The following is a 16,964-nucleotide window of genomic DNA, read 5'->3' on the forward strand; positions in this document are numbered from 1 at the left end:
GGTTACAGCTTTTTCGTTAAAAAAATACCAAAAAAGCATTAAAAATATTCATAAGTTAGTTGTAGACTTAAAGTCTTTCCTTCTTTGGAGCCATTTAAGGTCACAAAGCATGGGTTTGGGCATTTATGTACAGGAATCAAATATTTTCAAGTAGTAGCTACAACTCTTCAGGGGTTTTAGAATTTCTACACGACGTGCATAAAGCACATTTAGAACATTTACTTGCATCTGATGTAATCTCAGCACCTAATGAATGACAGGTTTCTATACAACCATGACTTCTACTAGGAACAGCTTCACCAGATCATCTACACTTACAACCAATTTCTTCCAAAGTTTTAGACATATGCGTTACCAGCTGTGATTGCAGCACAACACAGTAAGACACAAGAGCAGAAAAACAGGCTTTAAAGAGTGGCATTTCCATTCATAGCATCACATAAATTGCTCACACTGTTGCACCTCTAGAATCAGCAGGCAATAACTTTCTCAGGGGAAAAAGAAAAGCTTTCTTAAATTTCCTGGAGAGGCAGAAGGTCTAGTACACATTACCTTCTTCTACTGAATAACATATCATCAACCAAGCTACAAGAGGATTTTGGCTGAAAAACATGTTGCAGAGTAATGCATTGCATGAGACGACATGAAGGAGCTTTTAATGCATGAAAACAAAAGGAAGCAAGGGCTGCATTCAAGTAAGACTTTAGTGCAGGCTTTACACTTTTAGATTTCCTACTAAAGAGTATAGCAAATAGAAGGAAGCTAGCTGTGTGAATCCCTTCTTAATACCTCATCAAACTAATTAACTACAAAGCTAGTTAACAGCACAACTCACAAATACTGGTACTTCTTCTGAGCATCTCTTAGACTACTGCCATCAATTCCAACCTCAGAATTTCCCACCTGCAAGATCTAAATTTTAAGTACTATTAATCAAGTAGTCCATCACCCTATAAGAAACATAAATTGGCTAACAACTACATTATCCTCCTTTCCTACTGCCAACACTAAGCGTCCATTTCAAATGCACAAACATTATTCTTTTCCTGCCTAATTTACTTGTTTGCAAATTAAGAAAGCTTCCTGTAGCATCATACTCAATCTGAAACCTGCACTTCACTGCTCATGATTAGAAACTGCTTTGAGACTCAATTGCATTACATAAACAAACCAGCCCTTCTAACTAGCCCCACAATTGGTAGTTTATTAGCATTGCTTCAGACTTGCCAGTTAGAAGTGTTCTGCAGCCAGTTCCTGTGCCTAACCTAATTACCCCTTCAAATTTGATGTTTCACTATTTTAACTCCATACACACATTAACACTCCGCACGCTCATATAGGAAGCTCAAAAAACCTCAATTACAGTGTATCACAGCTTGTTACAATATATTCAGCAATCAGTACGAATTTAAAACTAACTGAAAGTACAATCTCATACATCTCATCTAGTTTCAGTCAGATCCTTTTTGTCCTTTTCAATGCAATGCCATTAATTAGTCTTTTCTTGAGGACAAGCACAGAATAAATGTTAGCTCCACAATTTTTCCCTGCATATTAAGGTTCAAATGAATCCTCAGGTCACACTTAAGAACTTGGGCAATAATTCCCAACCATCACCACAGCTTTGGAACATAAAATATTTTCCTTTAATTATCCTATGTGACATCTTACTCATTAAGAATATTATCAACGAGTTGTTTAATTCATCTCCCCTCCTTCCCCTGGGGTAAGTAAAAGATGAAAAGAGATTTTATGCAGGATACCAATAGGGAACTTGTGGTATTTCCACCAGAACTGGACTTGGATATCTAAAGGGACATCTAGATGACTGAAACATTGCTGCTTTTATACTAGCACCAGATTTCTTTGCTTTAAACATGCCTTGTAAGGCAATATATTCTAACTAATAATACATGTAAACAAGAACAGAAAAGAATTGTCTGGTATCTTCAAAACTTTTATTAACTGTGACTGGCTCTCCAAACAAAAAATGCATTAACAACTTCAGACATGGCTTTCTCACACAGGACTTGTTCTTTTCATATCCACATCTGTACATCATCTAGCACAGCTTAAAAAAAAATGAAGCATGTAACTCTTGTCAGCTGAGAAGTATTTAACTAGCACTCTTTAAAGAAACAAGAATTGTGAGGCCAAGCCCAAGATGCAAGTAATGCACTGTACGTGGCAGAACTGATATCACAGAAGCCGGACAGCTCAGTTAACAAAGAGCAATGATTTTGGTTTTTCTTAGAGACTTCTTATAACTCACAGCAAAAAAATAAAAAATAGAACAAGTGATAATGATCTGCATCACAAAAGAGGTCCAGCCAGAAAGAGCTCACTAGAACTGCACTGCATTTCAACAGTACCTCTATTTCCAACTGATGCCAAGGAAACTGCAGGAGAAAATGTGACCAAAGAACAGAAAGTTTTACACTCATTTTGCACCACGACAAAAATAGCTGAACACTGATACATAGGGGTGGGGTCAGAGGGAAAGAAACAAGCCTTCCCAAGCCTGAAAAAAGTTAGTATTTATTTCTTAACGCATCCATTTACAACAGAAAAATCAAATGCTCACATGGGCCTGGTGTCTGAAACTGCTCTTACACAACTTTGCAGTTCTCAAAAGCTACAAATTCAATCTGAGAAGCAAAATCTCTCTTCCAAGTATTTCACCAGGAACGTGCGTTCTCTCACGCTCCTGTTACAGCTAATGGGCATTTTCCAACATAGGTGTTATGCTGAAAAATGTGATCATGAACCATAGGAAGCACTTCTGAAAGTCAGCCCTCACACTGCCTCTTATTTTTAAGGTTACTCAGGATCCACTCTAACCACAGCAGATAACTACAAGTTGGCATTCCTTGCTTAATTAAATTCACATACAAGGACGTGACTAAATTTCACTAAATGTGAAAACAAAACTGTATGCCTCTATTGGTAGACAAGGCCAAGCAAACAGCTTTTAAAATGGACTCAATAATCCACCTGGAAAAGAAAAGTGGGAAAAATTGGACTCACTTAGACTTTCCAAAAGCCCTAAAATACACGAAGAAATTAACATGCTGGACAAAGCCTTACAAAACTTCAGCTGTTCATATAAAGACCTTCACTAAAGAACAAAATCCCAAAGGCTGCCACCAAAAATGCGAATTGTCAACCAAAAGTGCAAGCTGAAAGCAGGGACTACAGACTTTCATAAAGCTTTAAACGAGGGGAAAAAATAAAGTTGTACATGTGTGCGTATACGCTTCCATTCCAACTGAATTGCATTAAGACTGTGACAAGTTTACAAAAGCTACAGGATTCGGAGGGAACACTGACAATAGTAATTCAGCAAGCCTTTTTCCCCCTCGCACAGAATGAATGAATGGCCAAGTATTCTAAATTTGTCCGTTTGTGACATCCACTGACCCAGAATTCAGAGACACTACCTCATAGTTGGTGGATCAGTAGCAGCAATTCTGACAAAGATCCTCTGTCAAGGATGACAGTCCTGGCAGGCGCAACCTTGGTGGTAGGTCAGCAGGGATACAGACTTGGCAGACGGCGTCCTGCACCTTGCCAACCCACGCTGGTCAAGCACACTGAAGTGCCAGCCAAACTTTTCGACGTGGTCGCAGGAGCACCGCTGAATAGGCTCCCAGAAAGCAGCGCAGGAGAGCTCGCACTGTGACCAATGATAACTGCAAAAGTCCTGAGCTACAGTTCTACTTGTTTGCAATGAGTTGTTTATCGGCGTTAGCCATGAAACACCTCAAGTGTTCTCAGCTAACGTAAGAACAAACATCTTTTAATTCTGAGCGTGAGCTGCTGCTCTCCTTACTTCAACGAAACAAACCTGCCACTATAAAAAATTATCTCAAGACCTTTTAAATAAAAAAAAACTAACACATTCAAACTGATTTTAACAAAGCTAGCAGAGACGTTAAAAGAAATGTGTTTTAATCAACGTGAAGCATTTAACTGGTAGCAAAGTAAGGAATACAGAATTGCCACAGCAGCATGGCTGCAGGTACGTAGTTTAGCCAAAGGCAACAAAGGATTTTTAAGAGTTTTCTCTAGAGAGCCATAAACAGAATACACAGAACATCCTACTGAAATTAAAAGCGTCCTCCGGAATGTTACAGATTACAGCATAATTTTCAAAGGCCATTAGACAAACTGCAGAAATATAAACTACACTTAGTAGTGCATTAGCAGCACGCTATCTTGAGAGATGGAATTTCTTCCAGCTCAGATAATGTTGTACCATCCTGAAAACTTTGCAAAAGAGATTATCTACTCAAGCTGCGAGATGAAGAATTTGACTTCATAACAAGAACCAAGAAGCGGAGGGCCCAAAGCTACAATTCCTTCAGGTTCATCCCAGGTTAAAACTCTGAACCTCCAACAAAAAGCACCCACTGCAGCTGCGTGCAGCATCGTCGCTGCACACCCTTTTGCTGTGACCTTTTGTGATCAAGAGAGAGAAATGCAAAAGAAGCCACTCATCCTCTTTTTCTATTTGTCACTCCTACCACGACTGCCCATCTTGTGCACTTCCTGGGCTTCCACTAGGAAATTCTCTCTTGGAAAAAAAAATAAATAAAATTCCTCCCTCGAGTGCATTTTCTCCATATTTTAAAGAAAAAATAAAGGTTTGGGGATGTGAACCCCAGCAAGAACAGGTTTGCTGCAATTTTGTTTTCAAAAATAAGTGCCACTAAGGACTTAGCAGCAATTTCAAGGCCAAGGGAACAAAATTTAAGTATCAGATGTAAGAGTAAACCCCTATCAAACAGCAGGGATTAAGACATTAAATTCAGCAACACCCTACAAAGACAGAGCACTCAAAAGTTACAACACCCTAATTATGAAACATCTTCAATTAAGTTATTTGCTTCTTCTATTAACTTCCAGTACCAACAGCTGCCAACTTCATGAAGTATTGCAGCTTTTGAAGAGCATGGGCACGTGACTGTGAATCGTCTGTACCATTCTACCCTTTCTCTTCAATCAGATTCCCTACTTCCTCAGAGTATTGGAAGGATTCTCTGTGCCAAACTCCCACAATCGAGAAGTGCAGTGCACAATACCAGTTTCAGCCTTCAGGATTTTAAAGCCACGTACGGCAGATAAATTACCTGGAATTAACGAAGGAATGAAAACCAGCAAGAGATTTCATCTAAAGCCGTCACGTGCTGACAGTCTTATTTCCCAACACAACACTTCCAGCCTAACGCACATCTTGACAGTTATTCCTCAGACGTTTTGTTACAGCAGAGAGCTCCCATCATTCACTGAATACTATCAATGAACCCACAGATTCCACCAAGAGATTCAACAACTATCACTGAGTCCCTGGACAATCCGTTCTTCTCATTTTCCTGAGGAACACGCTCACTGAATTCGCTTAAACTCTTATCAGAAACTCCATTAAGTACAAGAGGACACTGATCACTTGATTCCCAGTCTTGTGCTTTAACCACAAGACCATATTTCCTCCTATTAACTTTACATTCCCCAGAAAACAAAACTTGCCCCTCTCCATCCATCTGTTGCCAAGCAGCTGTCAGTACAGGCCGAACGCCGAGGTGGACAAGTGTGCTGCAAGAACAGTGCCTGCAAGAAAGCGCCTCTTTACCGAAGTGTTTGGAGCACGGGGATTTATCACTCCACGCTTTCGCTTGTCCGGTCCTCAAAACCATTTAAAAGCAGAGTTCCTCAGATTTAAAAAAAGGGGAAAAAAAAAAAGAAAAAAAAAAAAAAGCCCAACCTCTCATTAGCATTGCAACAGCGCGCTTCTCCAGTTACGCGCACGGAGCGCTGCAGCGGGCACGGAGCGGAGCTGCCCCCTCTCCCCGCCCGCTCCGGCCCGGCCGCCCCCCGCTGCCAGCGCCCTGCGCGATCCCCTCAGCGACCCCGTGCGCCCGGCAGGGCCCCCACCGCCCGCCGGAGGGAACGGAAAGAGGAAGAAAGTTTCCGAGCGGGCCCGCGGCTTTTCCCCCGCCTCACCACAAGCCCGGCCGCGCCGCCGCCGCCGCCGCCGCTCCCCCCGGGCTGCCCTCAGGGCGCCCCGACCCACCCGGCGCGGAACGAGGCGGCCTCCCGGCCTCCGTCCGTTAAAGCTGGAGGCGGCGGCTGGGCCTCGGCCGCCCGCTCTCAACAAAACTTTATGCGGCGCCCGCGAAGGGGACAGCGGCGCGGCGGCGCCGGCGGGGCCAGCGCCGGGACCCGGATGTGCGCGAAGGGCGGGGGGAACCCGGGCGGGGGGACGGCGCGGGCGGGATGAGGAGTGCGGCGCATGCGCGCTGCCGCCCCGCGCGGCGGCCGGGAGGAAGCGGACGCGGCGGGAAGGGCCCGGGCGGGAGCGTTGAGGGGAGAAAGGCGGAAGGGCCCGCTGGGAGTCGTTCCCCGTAGCCACTAAATAAAATAAAAACAACAACAACAAAAAATAAATACAACGAGATGTTCACGTTTTGTTGTCCCAAGCGTAATTTACGTCGAGATGGAGGCATGAAAAGTTTTCCTCCTGCTCCAAGCTGCCCCTCGCGAGCTGCCTGGAGAAGAATGCAATGCTGAGGCCTACCGAGGGCCGTGAACCGGCCAAGGCTACGTGTACCCGGCCTGCATGGCTCCCAGTAGTCTGGCACACTGCGAGCTTTGAGCCAGCCCTGTCTGCCTCCCAGAGCCTGACACTGGCCTTGGCCTGAGCACTGGGGGGTGTGTTCTGTGGCCCTGGGTTTTATGTGCAGCGCTGAGGTACAACTAAGGTCCTTACAGATCCTTAGGTTACAAGCTCATCGTAACCAAAAACGTTTAAAGATCCACGAAAACCTGTTAGTAGTGTTAGGAATGGCTCCACAAAGGTCTATATGCAGAAGGATTTTGGTACTGAATGGGACAAATCCCAACTTATCTCACAGCCGCCGTTGCGTGCTGTGGAAATGACTGCTGTTTCCTCCCAGCTCCTTGCTGAACAGCAGAGCATCTCACAGCACAGAGGTGCTTGGCCAACACCTCCTGCAAGCCGCAACAATGCCTGACCTTGACCAAGCACACTGCCAGCTAATTGTTCATTTCGTGCCATTTTTAACCACGTAAATCGATGGATACAAGGGTCTCAGGTTTCACACCATGACTTGAGCCTTTCAGTTTTTGACATTTCCCTCAACAGACTGCAGAAGTTAGGAACTCCAAATGCCTAGATTCCAGCTAGATCTGAAGAATGTGCATACTTCCATCGAAATCAATAATAAAAACAAATTTTCCATGCAAAAGCCTCTCATCATAAGGACAGACTGGCAGGGATGTTTCAGAGGCTTGCATGGAAAACCTAACACATTCAGCATTGCAGGTAGAACTGCTCACTGCAATGTGCTGCCAAGGCCCACCCTGATGGCACCGAGAAGCTTATCTTTGCATGGGTAAAAAGAAGATGCACAAATAGGGCAAAGTATTTCACACTTTAGCCCACAGAATGATTTTAAGAGGAAACTTTCTACAGGAAGACTGCGAACTAGTTCATAACCCAAAGGTGCCTTAAAGGAGGCTGACCGGAGGACTTTTCAGACACTCTGCTGAGCTCAGCTGAATCCCAGCCTGATCCACTACAGAAATTTCTAGAGAAAAGTTACTTCCTCTGGCAAAAATATCCTGTAGGAAGTATATACTAGGCCAAACCATCATTTCTGTACAGATTTTTATCTCTTGCAGGACATGTAACTACACCAACTTCCAGCCATTAAAAATCCGTTGTATCCATTGCATCTGGCATGCCAACAGAATCTTGGTATGAAAAAATTTTTTTGGAAAAAATGCAAAGAAAAATGATTGTATCTATACATTATATTTTATATGTTACATAATTAAGCCAACAAGAAACCACATGAAACCCTATGCTTTATCTGTGTAACTTAAAAAAAAAAACTAAAAACAAGAAAAAGCAAGGTAAAGGTTGTAGAAATGGGAAAAATATCCAGTGAGCCAAACTGAAGTTTCAATTTCAAACATGTTTTCACTTTTAGGAAATTATTTTCTGGCTCAAAACCATGTGGCTTTTGATTATTTTTTATGCAAACAGAAGTTTTTAGCACTGGTGTACTCTGATCAGATCTATACAGAGGTCAGTGAATAGACCAACAGGATATCTCTACTAAAGTTTATGACAACAGTGAAGGTGTATGGCTTCAGTCTAATTTAGCGAAAGAACAGAGCTACCCTCCTTTGGGGACTCCTATGTATCTCTGCACCAGCAATTGTTTCCTTTGGCTAGGCAGTCCAAAATATGGGACAAAAAAGAAACAAAAAACAACTGTTGGTCTTTTTCCAAATCTTTTGTGTAACTTAATTAATAAACCAAGTAACAAACAACAAATTGGCAGCAGGCATTTTAGGTGTTGTTCATGTGCCAGCCATCTTGTCTCTACAAAACAAAATGTTCTCTTATTAAAAGAAGTTACAAAACAGTTGTATGTTGTCAAGCAAGGCTACAAGGCAGAGGTCTGATGTGCTTCCTCCTGCAGAAGTACTAGAATTCTAATGATGAGGAGCACTGCAGGTGTGCATGCGAGCATATGGGAGAGGACAGAGAAAACTGAATTTTCTAAAACTAAGTTATGCAAAGTTCTCAGTTTAAAACTACTGGCAAGTTAGGCATGTCCACTTGCAACACACCACTCCTCAGAAAGCACTTGGTTCTTAAGCACAATATATTCATTATTATCCTAGTCCAAAACTGTCTGTATAATCTACCAGCTGCAAAACAGCTTTCCTCTTTTCCGTCATTTTGTCACAGATTACTTTGTCTAATGTTGAATAACCAAGGACTAACTGCAAAGGACAAATTACCTCCTTTTAGTCAATAGGGCAGTGTAAAGGATAAAGTAAATTACATTTGCCATCTAATGATCCAAGACTGTACATCCTTAAGGTGACAATAAAATTAACACCACTTACACCTCCATCTACTATATACATGGTTTTCGTCACTTAAATCTCTAGTGCCATACGTCAGTAAGTGTACGCAAGTAACATAAAGTTCAGTAAAAGGCTTGCAGCAAGTAGGCTCAAGGCATCCTAAGTATAGTTCCCAGAAATCACGTGATTTCATGAATTCGGGAAATTTGTGAATTTCATAACTCACAAATCCATCAATCCTCTTTTAGCACTGAAAAACCTGGAATTTTTAAAATAAAGACATGCAACTCTGATCATCTAAGGAAAAAATAACTAGCTAACCTTCTTATTGCCTCAACAATTTAATTATAATTGTGTGTTCAGATTCCGCAGAGACAACTGCACACATCTTCATACATTTCCTCTGGCCTTGTAAAACCAACTAAAGTACAACTACCTGTCTCACATTCCTTTGCACACAGCCTAATGGCAGTGAAGACAGAAAACTGTCTTCTCATAAAACCTGAGCTGCGGTACATGTTTATGTTGGAGCTAGCTATAACCTTACAGTGTGATCAAAGTACAAACTAATCAACTGAAAAATTGCCACCACTTTGTATCAGGCCTTGCATGGTTGAAAAGCAACCATGAAGTTCAACAGGTATCTTAAATTACATTATTTTGATTTTCTCACTACATTTTGAATACAATACATTTGAATATGACTCCATTTGTTAATAGGATTTTTTGTTTGGTTTGAAATAGTTTGAAAATTAAATAGATTGAATTATAAGGAAATAATCTTGAAAAAAAACGTAGCTTTATTATGAAACTTCGGCCTTCCTGTGACTTCTGAGATGACTGCATTATTCAACTTCATTCTCTGACAACTTTCTAAATTGATGGGAGGGGGGAATTATTTTTTTAAACACATACATTAAAAACAAACAAACAAAGTTGCCGTGTCTCTCCCCACACTAAACATTGGCATTGGCAAAGGCACTTCATAACTAAGTTTAAAAAATGCTGTACTGTGAAAGATGACTTGCATATTTAAGCCAAATCCAACTCAAAAACAGAATCAGAGGAATTGGATAGGATAGCTCCTGGAAGTTACACTCTCACAGCTGTCAGCTGGAAAGAAATGGGGGGGAGGGGAAAATGCCATGAAAGGAATTTTTTTTTTTTTTTTTTGGCAGTGAAGAGAGGAACATGCCATCCCTATTCGAAAATTTTCAGGGTGGGAAAGGCTAAGGAGGGGCTGACATACTATACATACCTTTACGTATATTTTTGAGGCAGAAAAAGAGTGTTATGTTTGAGCAGAGTTCAGCCAGTGGAAAGGAAGGCAGCATTCACTCTGGCCATTTGGTCCTCTTAAATAACCTCACGATGTATAGCATGCTGAGCGCCAGCGCAGTGATGGTAAGTGGCTGCCTCACAACAAGAAAGCAATACAAATGTTGTGTGCATCACATCACGCATATAAGAAAGTTAAATCTAATTGAAAAAAAAAATGCTTAGTGTCTGGATGAAATATATTAGAAGTGTTTACTTATTAGAAGTGTTTAAGCCTTTGGTGATGCGGGCTGCTGCGAAGTTACGTTAGCTGGCTCACGGCCATTCAGTTCCCTGTTATTGTTACAGCCACACTTCTGGAAATCTTACATTACTCGACTCACACAGCAATACAGGGAAGGAGAAAGAAGGATTACTCTTGTTTCCTGAAGCTATAGATACGAGACATTAACATGGAATTGTAGATCAGGGAGGGAAGGTAAGCCAAAGATACGCTTCCAAGCAAGTTTAAAGCTGCCAACTCTTCTTACTAGACTGAAAGGATAAATGAGATCAAACAGGTAACTGAGTACTGTTTCATCTCTAAGATGTTTGAAACAAAGACAACGTGTAAAGGTTTTGTCAGTTCAAATCAACATTGTCTTGTCACACTCTACAGAATAAAAATGTGAATATCTTAGAGATGGTATTAGAGATGACAGATCTGAGAGCCAGCTAAAGGTTCAAAACTGAACACGCCATCCAACTTATAAATGTCAAAAGATCTGACAAAAAAGTCAAGTTCTAAGAAGGGCAAAAGGACCCTGTAGGAAGAGTAAGATGCCTAAGAAGTAATCATGGAGAGAAGCCTTTGCCTTAGAACCCTGGGACCTGTAGCAAAGTCCCTATCAAAGCATGAACCCTCTTCCACTGCAACTTGTGCATAGCATTTGGTCAGGGCAAAGTACTGCTAAGTTGAATCTGCTTCTTGGAATGGGAGGCGGAAACCTTCCCGGAGGAATGGAAAAAATGTCCCAGCTGATTAACATGACGTTATACACTGCTCTCACAGAAGAAATGATAAATAAAAGAATTTAAAATGGTATAATTCCTTTGAATATTCTTCCAGTGTTGCTGCTTTTATAGTCTGTCTCCTAGCTTCCATTCATCATTGCTTCAACACTAAATAGATAGTACTATTACATAGTACTATTACATAGTTCATAGTACTCTCACTTCCATTCTTCTAAACCTGCGATGTTCAACCATTTCCAGGACATAACCTCACAATAAAAGAACACTTTATGGAGTCTGACCCTCACTGCTGAATTCAGAGGAAAGATAGCCCCCACCTGCAACAACCTGGAGACAACGGGGAAGATGCACCATCCCATGATCACTGAGTTTTCTTCTATGTCAGCTGTGCTCAATGTCAGCCATGAAGAAAACTGCGTTTTATTTTTTTTCTTCAAGATTTCCTCACCTCCCACCACTTCTTTAACATCCTACACTGTCAGCCACACTTGGAGCCTTCTGTGCACATTCTTCCAAGTTACTGCCTCATGAAAAACTGGGCATGGCCTCAGTCTTTCCCAGGGTTTTTTACTCCCAAGGCCAAGCTCTGCCTTCTGAGTTTGCTCCCTTCTGAAAGTGACCGGCATTTGCGTGGGACAAGTTCTGTCTTTGGGACAGTGAGGAGACTGAACATGCAAACTCACATTCAACACAGCCATCTGTTGACACAGTCACAAGCTGGAATTCCATTTCTTGTAGTAAGAGTTGGGACCAACATCCACAATAACTCTGCGCTGCAAACTTGTATTTGTGGCTCCATGGCCAAAACCACAGGGAAGCTATTTTTAACACAGCAGAGCTCTAAATAGTGGAAGCACTGAAAATTTAGCTCGCATTATGGACCAAATTCTTCTCCTGGTTACACCCACTCTATGAAGAAGCTTGAATACTATAAACAGAAACACTCTCAGAGATTAAAAAAAAAAAACACCCCCAACTTTTCCTTATGACTAAAATCGGTATTTTAAAATGAAGAAAAGCACAGCATGTCCTTTTAATAAAATAAAAGGAAAGGGAAAAGGAGCAACCTGAAATAGAAGGGATCTGTTACAATAATTATGTCTATGATAGTAAAGATAATGCCTCCTGCTATATATCCCTGAACAATACCTATAGCTAAAGCCTCTCCAGTCATTATGCGGATACTCTTGGCTTAGATCAGTCAAGAGAACACTGCGTTTTATAACAGCCAGACCTAAACTTAATTACTCATAAGACAACTTTCTAACAGTACTTTATCACCTGAGGATTTCACAACACCAATTAGTGATGGCAATACAGAGCGCTAAAGCTTTCCCATGGAGCAGCTGACAGGACCTGACTTTCCCATTCTGGGTGCATTTCCACAAAAAACCTCAAGTTACGCCACGCCAGGCCTTTAGAACTCATATTTAAATGTTGTGGCACACTGTGGGACACAACTTTTTTTTTCCACCCTCATGACCAAAGAGTTGGGTTTAATAATTTCCTCTACAGCATCAAGATCCACATATACAAGTAGAATAACGTCTATCATAAAACAAAAGTGCTTTTGGACATAGTATGGTACAGTTTTGGACAGCATGTTGTAACTTATTTGCTTCTGTTCACTATAAAGATATTTCTACTTTTTTTTTTTTTAGTGCAGGGAACAGGATTGTTTTCTAGAACAGAAATTAAAACTTGAGGGAGAAGCCCATAAGATGAGGATATCACTAAATAATTTCTCATAACAATAGTCAAATGTTATATTTCATCCCGTGTTTTATCTCTGAGGGGGCTTCTTCAACTCTTCAAGCACTGCCCTATGACATAAATTTGGAAAGCAAGCACGGGGAAGAAAATCAACATTTGAAGAATACATTTTCAATGTTATGTTTTTGCAAATGTGAAATAAGTTGGCCTTACAGTTATTATCAAAACACCTTCATGTTTTACACTGTAAAGGAAAAGTTCATCAACTTTTTGCTCCAGCTGCATAGATGGGGCCCATTTAAGGCACTGTCCCTAAAATAGTTCACAACCCAAATTACGATTCACCACATCTTGGGAATGACATTTAGGATTCTCAAGGCGCTTTCAGATAATTTTTAGACCGTGAATATAACTCCAGCTGTCACTAAGTAGGTTTTATTTTGTAACAGATTTTATCCTTTGGAATGTTATGTTTGGATTGAGCTGCAGAAACGGAAAAATAAATGCTCCAGTTTGCATAACCAACTGAAATATAACTCCTAAAACAAAGCTGAAACGTTTTGTCCTTTAATGTTCACACAGCAGCCCGTGCTTCAGCACACAGACCCTGAGTTAGACTGGGAAGTCCCCACGCAGGTTTGGGAGAGGGGTAGGAGAAAAACCTTGCTCCCTGTTTTGACTCCATTAGTGTAGTTAACGAGAATTCCCCATCTCTGTGCACATTAAATAAATATTTAACCTGTCAGGATTTAATCGGAATCCCAAAAGTTAACAATAGCCTCTGCTATCGGCGTTGCTATCTCGGGACATGTCTTCGCAGGCTTATATTTAGAACTCGGCCACCTCGCCCAGCTGCATTGCAAATAGGACAGCCCCTCTTAAAAAAAAAAAAAAAAAAAAGAAGAAGAAGAAAAGGAAAGAAAGAAAAAGAAAACAAACCAAAAAAACCCAACTCAGTAAAATCTGCGAACTTTTATAAAGTGACGCCATCTCTGCTGGAAACCTACCCCAAAGCTCAGCGAAGCGAGCAGCAGGCAGGCTCGAAGGAAGAAAAAAAAAAAAAAGAAAACGAAAAGAGCAAATGAACGCGGCTTTACCTTCAGAACATTAGTGCTGCTCCATGTTCTGCCCCTTCACTTTCGCACTAGCTGCCTCCCAGGCGGCCGCTGTTTCTCTCCCTGTTTCTCTCATCCTGGAGACTGCGGGGCGAGGGGCGGAGCTGCCCGCGGGGCCCGGGGCTCGGCAGCGCCGCGGAACGGTGCGGGATGGCGCGGAACGGGCGCGGGAGGGCACGGAACCCCCGCGGAACGGCCTCGGGCTGCGTGCACGCAGGGCAGGCAGTTCAAATTCCCACTTTAGCAACATTCTGCACTCCGGATCTATTTTTGCTCCCAGCTTTCAGCCTGGAATAATGCAGTTGGTGTGCAGCCACGCAGCCATGTTCTGTGCTCTGTCTTTTGTGCAATCCATACCAAAACCACGTTGCCCCGGTGTAAATGGTGCCCGGAGCACTGAATAACTCATCTAACGTAGCCCTACTGGTGTGCAGAATGGGAGCACCATCCATCACAGGGTGCTGACTCTTGCATTAGGTCACTCTGCACAAAAGAATAACATACGTGCGATCTGGACATATTAAATGTATGCAGTAGAATTACAGAATATCCCAAGTTGGAAGGGACCCATAAGGATGATTGAGTCCTGCTTGTATGCAGGCATGCACACAAACGTCTCAAAATGAGCCAGGCTGGTTACGGTAAGGGCACAATTCGTGTAAAAAATACAGTTATGAAATATGAACAATTTCATAGCAGGCCTTCTAAACTTGCATTTTACCCCTTTGCATGTTTGTATTAAAGGTGGCAAAAATAGGAGCAGTACTGAAAAATGGGAGTGCAATAGATTGCTCTTGCTGTGAATTTACAGAGCTAAACACAGTAAAAGCTGATCAGTTGTGTTGACAGCAGAACTCGTAGAGGTTTCAAAGTCCAGCTAATAGGAAGTCTGACAGCTGCACACCCTTAGCGCAGAAAATAAAATTTGTGTGATTAGGTGCTTGCAGAATCAAAGCATTTATTGTTAAACTATTAAGACTTATGATTAAGCCTAATTATTAGCCATTATGTCTAATCATTAGCCATTGGTCTTCATGAATATGACTAGAGTTGTGTCTAAATTATCATCTCAGTCCTGTCCAATGGGTTCTGAACCCCGCCTTGGGTTGGGTTCTCATGCCAGAGCTCGGGTTATTGTGCAGCATGTGAGACAAGAGCGGGCAGGACGGCTCAGACCCCCATGAGAAAGGTGTGGGGAAGGATGAGCAGGGCTTGGCATGGGAAAGCTAGAGTTTGGATTTCTTTGAAGGATTCGGTCAGCATGTGAGGCAGATATCATTGTTGATGTATTCTCCTTGGATTTCTAAAAGACCCTTGATAATGTCTCACACCTTTCTCAGGGAAGAAAATCTGCCAGGGGAAATGAGGCAGTGGTCTCCCAAGAAGGCCAAACTACTCAAAGGAAAGGAAGAAAATATCTGATTATAAGTGGAATTTCACAGGCAAGCGGGCACACATTGGTGCTGCTCAGCCTATTCCCTGGGAAGGGTAAGGCTGGAAGGAAATAAGTTATCTGTGGACAGTGAAGTTGTCATGGAATACAAAGATGTAGACTGGAGAACTACAAGAGGACTTAACAATTCTGCCTGGGAACGAAAGGCAGATGACATTTGGTCTAAATAGAAATAGTTAAAACATAAAAGGTTACACGTATTGGACTGAAATTGCATCCAAGATAATGTGCTGTAACCTATTATTAGTCAGGAACAAGGTTTTATAATAGTTTGATGCAGGTGTTGAGCACGTTTTTGATTACCAAGAAGTGCAATGAATGGCAGGAATTACTAGAAAAGGAAAGGCAAACAAAGCGAAGATGATCATTACGACATTGTGAGTTCCTGGTGCACCTGCATCTCAGATTGCAGACAGAGTGCTGGTTCTCCATCTCAAAAAGAAACGCTAAAACTGGCAGAGGTAACAACGTGGGCCAAAAGAGCCATCTGAAGTAACAGATGGGTCCTATACAGGGAATGCCTAACTAGTCTTTCCATCTGGAAAAGAAACAACTGAGAAAGGATGTTACAGACATGTTTAAAAAGCTCGAGAGGAGCAGGGAAGGTAAAGGAACGCTTTGTCTGCCTTCCAGTTCTGGAGGAGGTGAGAGGAAACTTAGCTGTGGGCTTTTAAGATGCAAAAGAAGGTCATTCTTCACGTAAAGTGTAATAAGGTGTTCAAATTCACAAAAGAAAAACCCATTAAAGGCCACTAAATATAAGGTCACCAACCTCTGGAACAGGAAGTCCCTACGCTGTTAGGTTCTGTGAAATTTTTGCCTGGTACTCACAGTCTTCCTCTGGGCATTCTCTGCTGCTGGCTGCTGGACAGGATGCTGAGCTGGGCAGAGCTTCGGTCCGACTCAGCTGGGCCGTGCTCACGTTCTTCACACGCACTTCCGAGAGCTGCAATTAGCTCGCATCTGAGCTGCTGTGGCTCAGATCTTACTGGGGTCATATCTCCTTGTCTAAATTATCACACATTCTGCTCTGTGTTTTTTCTACTTGTGTGATACCCCACTTCTCTCTCCACCACTGTAAATATATTATTACATGCTTATAAATTGCACGTAAAAATGCATCTATTAATAAGAATAGCACTCTTCCAACCAACAAGTGCGAAATATTTTGTGTTCGGCATTCTGGCTTTCTCAGTATGTTCAGGAGAAAAACTTCCAAAAAGCCAGTAATGAGTTTATACTGTGCAATGCAAAAATGCATTAATTACTCTAATCTACATTAAGAAACTATTATTAAGAACTCCACATTAAGGGTAATTTAAACAGAAGCTTCAACTTAGTGAAGCTTCAGCATGGTGGAGCTTAACTATGCAGATAGAGACATTAACTGAACTAACCACGTAGTATCTTTTAATCCACAATTTTATGTCATTATGTACAACAAAGAACATTGTGTTGTGAAACGTGCCTCTAGTCCTTCTCCC

General features: G+C 41.9%; 1 protein-coding gene across 4 annotated transcripts in view; it reads right to left on the reverse strand.

Moving 5' to 3' along the window:
* SMAD5 (SMAD family member 5) overlaps positions 1-14,164 on the reverse strand; it is a 28,841-nt gene extending 14,677 nt beyond the window's left edge. Inside the window, exon 1 of one of the 4 annotated variants that reach the window (XM_021410316.1) lies at positions 14,010-14,164. The gene's annotated coding sequence lies outside the window, so the exon portion shown is untranslated. Of the gene's footprint in view, positions 1-5,632; positions 5,746-6,003; positions 6,234-14,009 lie in introns of those variants that run through there. The other 3 variants (XM_021410315.1, XM_021410317.1, XM_021410318.1) reach the window with 3 other exon arrangements.

The sequence above is a fragment of the Numida meleagris genome, chromosome 12, assembly GCF_002078875.1.
Source record: "Numida meleagris isolate 19003 breed g44 Domestic line chromosome 12, NumMel1.0, whole genome shotgun sequence".
NCBI classification, from domain to species: domain Eukaryota; kingdom Metazoa; phylum Chordata; class Aves; order Galliformes; family Numididae; genus Numida; species Numida meleagris.